This window comes from Phoca vitulina, unplaced genomic scaffold, assembly GCF_004348235.1.
Source record: "Phoca vitulina isolate PV1807 unplaced genomic scaffold, GSC_HSeal_1.0 scaffold82, whole genome shotgun sequence".
NCBI classification, from domain to species: domain Eukaryota; kingdom Metazoa; phylum Chordata; class Mammalia; order Carnivora; family Phocidae; genus Phoca; species Phoca vitulina.
In genome coordinates, this window is record NW_022589785.1 from 4045542 (window position 1) to 4052239 (window position 6698).

General features: G+C 45.8%; 1 protein-coding gene across 10 annotated transcripts in view; it reads left to right on the plus strand.

Moving 5' to 3' along the window:
* The first annotated feature begins 344 nt into the window (after positions 1 to 344).
* The window catches only part of MTMR3 (myotubularin related protein 3), a 138397-nt gene continuing 132043 nt past the window's right edge, over positions 345 to 6698 (plus strand). For 5 of the 10 annotated variants that reach the window (XM_032395205.1, XM_032395203.1, XM_032395204.1 and 2 more), the window contains exon 1: positions 347 to 601. The gene's annotated coding sequence lies outside the window, so the exon portion shown is untranslated. Of the gene's footprint in view, positions 602 to 6698 lie in introns of all 10 variants that reach the window. The other 5 variants (XM_032395201.1, XM_032395200.1, XM_032395202.1 and 2 more) reach the window with 3 other exon arrangements.

A 6698-nucleotide genomic window follows, 5' to 3' on the forward strand; every position in this document is an offset into this window, starting at 1 on the left:
AGCACGCAGTACTTATATGCGTTATATTAAATTAGTTTTAGCCTCACCGTAACTACAGGTGAAAGATACTACTACTATTCTATTTTACTGGTTAAGTAGAGTGAGCCTTTGTCTTGCTCAGGGCTATAGGGCAGGGAAAAGATGCCTCCCCCAAATCTTAGGACCACCATTGGTTTTCTTCCTTGCCTGTTGCCCACCTGTTTCTAATTCCTTCTCCACTCGAGCTTCTCTGCCAGCCTTTCCCGCGGAGGGCATTCTGCTGGTGTGGAGCCCCGCCCACCACCGGGGCGTGGCCATCGACCCGGGCCCCGCCTCTGCCCAACCCGCGAGGGCCTGCCTTCTTTTCCCCGACCGCGGACTGAGGGCCCTAGCGTGCGCGCGCGCCCCCGCTCGCGGCCCGGCTCGGCGTCGGGAGCGCGCTCTGTGTGGCCGCTGCCGCCATGTTGTTGTGGTTGTGAGAAGGCGGCGGCGGCAGCGGAGGAGCAGCCGGACGAGACGCTCCAGCGGCTCAGGCGCTGGCCCCCGCCGGCCCTGGCTGGGAGCCTAGTGGGGTGGCGGAGGAGGCCGTGCCGTGGCGGGCCTCGCCATGCCCTGCCGCCCGGTAAGAACGCCCCCCCCCCTTCCTCCGGGGGTGAGGAGGGGCTGGAGGAGGGGCCGGTCTCGGCCCCGGCGCAGTGGCTGTCACCCTCTGAGGAGGCGGCGGCCCGCGGGGGGCAGGGGACAGCGTGCGTGGCCCGGGGAGGGGTGTCCTGGGTGGCGGCCGCGGCCGCCAGGGGGAGGCGTGGGGAGTGGGAGCGCAGCGGCCGGGCTCGGCCCGGACCCTCAGCGCGGGGGAGGCGGGGTCCCGGGCCCAGGCAGCTATCCCGGACCTGGCAGGGACGGGCCCATGGGGCTGGGGTTGTGAAGTGCTGCCCCCGGAGCGTCCGGACAAGTGCCCGCGGACCCCGGGAGGTGAGTGTGCCTCCCTCGCTCCCGACCGGGTCTGTGGGAGTCCACGGTGGCGAGAGGACGGAGGTCGGGGGCCAGCAGAGCCCCCGGGGCGAGCGGTGAGGGCCCGGGACTTGTGGGAAGGAGGAGTGGCCGACTGTGCAGCCGGGCATCCTCCTGACCTGGTAGTACTTGGGTGGGAAGGATGGTTCGGAGGCGGTTGAGAGTTCAGGGAACACTGGTGAAACAGCTCCACTTCTCAGGTGGAAATTGTGCTGCTTAGGACCCTTGGCGATAATATTACTTGCTGTACTTTGGGCTGGAAAACTTACCTCAAAATAATGGGGTCAGTTTTACGGCACTTTAATCAACTTCTCTGGGGTCTGATAATCTCGTTTGAGTTTTGCACTTGGTCTTCGGTTAGCTATTGATGTGCAGGTGTCTTCTCCAGTTAGAGGCCTTAATTCTTGACTGGTTGAATATCTTGACATCCACTTTGTTTATCTGACAATCTAATTTTTCAAAAGGAAAAGAAATGCATACTCTTCTAGTTGAGGTTCAGCTATTCTCACAATGTGGATGGTGATGCTATCGAAGGCTTGGGTTGAATTACATGAGATGATTTTTTTATGCAAAACGTTTGTGATTTGAACATGAAGAGGTGACAGGGACTTTTTCCTTTTTAAAGGCTGTTTCTGTAGGGCCAGAGACATGATCTGTGTTATTTTTGCTGGGAGACCCAAGTAAGGTGGGTTGGTGGCATGCAAAAAGTCTTCCCTTCTAGGGCCTATGACTTGAGTGGGTAGAAGAGCTTACAGAATGACGGTTTTTTTTTGTTTGTTTTTGTTTGTTTTAAAGATTTTATTTGACAGAGAGAGACACAGCGAGAGAGGGAACACAAGCAGGGGGAGTGGGAGAGAGAGAAGCAGGCTTCCCACGGAACAGGGAACCCGAAGCGGGGCTCCATCCCAGGACCCTGGAATCATGACCTGAGCCAAAGGCAGACGCTTAATGACTGAGCCACTCAGGCGCCCCCAGAATGACACAGTTTTGAGTAAGCCCAGTACAATGTGTGATATTAAACTAAATTTGGAGGGTTCTAGAATTTTAGATTGGCTGCCTATGAAGGCCTCTTTCAGCTCTAATTACCTCCCTCATTTTCAGGTGACCCAGAGCAGTTCAAGTGACCAACACAGTGGTGCAGCCCCACTTGTAGTTAATAGCAAGCCACAGGAGAACCCATGTTTCTCAGCTTGTAGGCCAGGTTCTTTAGTTCAGTAGTTACCTAAATACGATCATCAGAAATAGTATGGACTGCCTTAAATCCTGGTTCCTGAACTCCATGCAGGAGGACCTGGTGAATTAAAATCTCTGAGGGTGGGGCCTGGGAATCCATCCTGACGAAGCTCCCTGAGTGGTTCTGGTCAGCCAGGTTTGTGAACCTGTGAAAGTCAGCTTTAGGTCACCTTTGGTATTCCATAAGGTTCCCATTAATTATGACTTCTGAGAGTGCTTTTAGTTCTTTATAGAGCTTTAAGAATTTGAGAGGTAGGGAAGAAGGGGAAGCCTAAGAAATTTAAAACTGAAAATTGAGCATCTCTTAAAATATAATGGATTTAGGTAGGGGAATTAGGTTTGTTGCTAGAAGTTATTCGTGTAAGTCTTTGGGAACACACTTGATAAAATTAGATGCTGCTTGACTGGAGGTATATCTAGAGATATATAAAAGGATCTAGAGGAATGAAAAGGAGAGGGAGAGGCAGTAAGTCTACTTCTGGATCACAAAGGGGTCCATGGAAGGTGTTTCCCAACATCTCAACATGCTTGCTCCTAAACCATCTGACTCAGGTTTCTAGTAAAGTGAGGGTAGGGTGGGTGGGTTAGCAGTCATCTGAGATGAGGGTTGTGCACCAGGAAGGTTTATTGTGGATTATGAAAAGTTCTTGAAATTTGCCCCAGGCCATGAGGAGTGGTAAAGTCAGTTTTTAAATCTGTTGTAGTTCTGGTTAACACCTTCTGTGGTAAAGTGGAATGGTGAATTACCCAAGAAGTATTCATGTTGCAGAGGGGGTGTGGTGAGGTTTGTTATAAGTTTGGAAGAATCGGCAGAAAATGTTAAAGTTATGTAGAGTAGTGAAGGAGTTTGGTAAATATCCTGTCAAATCATGGAGTAATAGTTTAGAGACGTGTATCCAGTTGTCCAATTTGAGAGCCAGAGGCTGTTTTGTTTTCTTGGTGTCTCCAGTGTCTAGCATAGTTCCCACAGCATATACTGTGCTCCCAGATATCTGTTGAGCAAATGAATAGTATTGAGATGGGGGGAAAAAGTTGTGGTTGATAACGTTAGTTATTAAAAGCTACTTGAGGGGCGCCTGGGTGGCTCAGTTGGTTAAGCGTCTGACTTCAGCTCAGGTCATGATCTCAGAGTCCTGGGGTCCAGCCCCGCATAGGGCTCCCCACTCAGCGGGGACTCTGCTTGTCCCTCTGCCCCTCCCCCTGCGTGTGTGCTTTCTCGCTCTTGAATAAGTAAAATCTTAAAAAAAAAAAAAAAAGCCACTTGATACCTTGTATTGGATTAAAGAGCCAGTTTTTAGCTTATGTGGTTTAGAACTTTGGGATTCCTTTAAGAGGTTCTATATTCTAGGGGCTCCTGGCTGGTTCAGTTGGTAGAGTATGTGATTCTTGATCTCAGGGTTGTTTGAGCCCCCATGTTGGGTGTAGATTACTTAAAAATAACATCTTTGGAAAACAAGCTTTTTTTTTTTCTCCTAGGACTGTCATTGTAAACTATCCTGGCCCCCAGTTTTTGGGTCTTGAATGTGTCTTAATTTTTTTTAGGTGTCGGGGCCCTTTTTAGTGACTTTTTATTAGATGCAGAGACATTTAAAATAATGGGAGGCTGTGGATTGGCAGAGATTCTGTGTCATTAATTGACTACGTGACTGCTATTAGGAAAGTCACTTCTCTGGACCTCTGTTTTCTCATCTATACAATTAAAGGCCTATACTTGTTGGTCTCAGGTAGTTTCTTCAGCCTGATTCTGCAAATCTTTTTTTTTTTTTTAAAGAAATATTTTATTTTTTTAAGTAAGCTCTATACCCAACATGGGGCCTGAATTCCCAACCCCAAGATCAACAGTCATGTGCTCTACTGACAGAGCCAGCTAGGCGCCCCTCTGCAAATCTTCAATAATTTGTAATTATGTTATTTGGTATTCATTTTATGTAGGTAGATGAACCTTAAAAAAAAAAAAAAACTTTGAACATTTTTGGGTTCTAAGCTTACAGATTTTAGATGTTGTCCAAAAGTGCTCTGGAAATTGAGTGCATGTTGCAAGTATTATGCAGAAACAACACATTTATGCTGTTGTAATTCACTTAGTGTTGAAATCAAAATAGATTTCACATAAGGAACTTCATAATTTAGTGTGAAGCCACAAGATTAAGAATGGTTTAGGGAAGTTTGTGTAATTTATGTGCCTAGTTGTTTCTTACAGACCACCCAATTCTGTAATTTTCTATGGTAAATTTATATGTAATTTTATAATCAGTGAAACGTTCACTTAAGACACAGTATGGGATCAAATCCATATTGGATTGAACTAGAATTCCTAATAATTTTAGAGGCTACCAAAATTAACATCCATTGCTGTTTTTAATCTTTATTTTTATACCGTATTGATATGCATTCATTTTCACTTTTGTATCTAGAAATTAAAAAAATATATTTTTTATTAAACTCTATACCCAGTGTGGGGCTCTGACTCACAATCCTGGGATCTAGAGTGGCATGCTATACCGACTGAGCCAGCCAAGTGCCCCTCATATCTAGAAACTTAATATACTTTTTAAGTTCATGTTTGTATCAGATATTCACAATGAAAATTGTAGCATGAGAATGGGTAGACAGGTAAGTCCTGGGTTCAAGCCTGAGTTGTGTTCCTTGTTAGCTGTGTTGTTTCTGGCAAGCCACGTAAGCGCTCTGAGCTTCAGTTCCCTCGTTAATAAAAGGAAGAATAACACTTTATTTTTATTTATCTCAGTTTGTCAGGGAGGATCAAATGGAATGGTGTATATGAAAAGCAATTAAAAAATGTAAGGGTATGATACTATATTAGAATCCTATTTTATTTTCTTGGAAGAGTTGGCTTTTGGAGCAGTGGTAAACCTATTACATGTTGTCAAGTGTAGAATTTACTAATGTCGCTAATATGGCAACAGAAAAGATTTCTACTGTACTCAGCCTAGAGAAACCTTTCAGCACTTGCATCCTGTATGCCAATAGGAATAGTCACTGGGGCACCTGACTGGCTCAGGTGGAAGAGCATGAAACTCTTGATCGCGGGGTCGTGAGTTCGGGCCCCACGCTGGGTGCAGAGTACTTAAATATTAAAAAAAGGGGCGCCTGGGTGGCTCAGTTGGTTAAGCGACTGCCTTCGGCTCAGGTCATGATCCTGGAGTCCCTGGATTGAGTCCTGCATCGGGCTCCCTGCTCAGCAGGGAGTCTGCTTCTTCCTCTGACCCTCCCCCCTCTCATGTACTCGCTCTCTCTCATTCTCTCTCTCTCAAATAAATAAATAAAATCTTTAAAAAAAAAAAAACACCCAAAAAACAAAACAAACCCCAAAAAGCAAAAACCAAGGAATCATCACAGTGTGGTAGAAACTTCAGAGAGGGATCTGGGAAGTCTCACAATTTGCACTTGGAATAGATTTGCTAGATTTCACCCATTTTATTGTGTTGGAGTGGTGGTAGAAGGAGTTTAGTACATTCTGTGTGAAGTTTAGGGCTATGTTTTCTAAATGGCAGGTGGCAACATCATAGGGTAAAGATAACAGTGTGGTGATTTATTTTTTAAAAGATTTTGTTTATTTGAGAGAGAGCGAGAGAGGGGGAGAGAGCACAGAGGAAGAAGGAGAGGGAGAAGCAGACTACCCGCTGAACAGAGAGCCCAATGCAGGACTCCATCTCAGGGTCCCGGGATCAGGACCTGAACTGATGGCAAGACGCCCATCTGACTGAGCCACCCAGGCGCCCCTGAAATTGTTACTTCAGATTGTGAAAGCTACAAGTACATATTCAGTGCCGGGGGGGGGGGGGGGGCGGGGCGGGGAATCATACAAAAAAACAAGAATTGAGATAACTCAGGAGAATAAAGTAGAGATAACCCATGATCCCATTTAGAGTAATGTTTGCTATTTTCCTTTTTTCTTATGCATTATCTACTGAATACTTCAAAAAGAACAACTTTCCATGTCAAATTGATGTTCTGTTAATGGTTATTTACTGTTCTGTGATATGGATGCATTATAATTTACAACAATTCCCTGTTAATGGACATTTCAATTTTTCTCTTAAAACAGTGCTGTCATGAATTCCTTTGGACTTTTTTTTATACAATTGTGCTATTATTTCCATAGGCTAAATTCCTAAAAGTGGGCTTATATGGTCAAAGGGTTTGTGCATTTTAAATTTGAATATAGGTGTCCTATAGATAGGACGTCTGTTTTAAAGTCTCACAAACAGGGGCGCCTGGGTAGCACAGTCGGTTGAGCTTGGGACTCTTGGTTTGGGCTCAGGTCATGATCTCAGGGTGATGAGATCTAGCCCTGAGTCTGGCTCTGTGCTGGTCTCTGGGTCTGCTTGAGATTCTCTCTCCCTGCCCTTTCTGCTTGGCTCTCTCTCGCTCATTCTCTCTCTCTCTCTAAGATGGATAAATAAATCTTTAAAAAAAAAAAAAAAAAAAAAAAAGTCCCAGGGCACCTGGGTTAA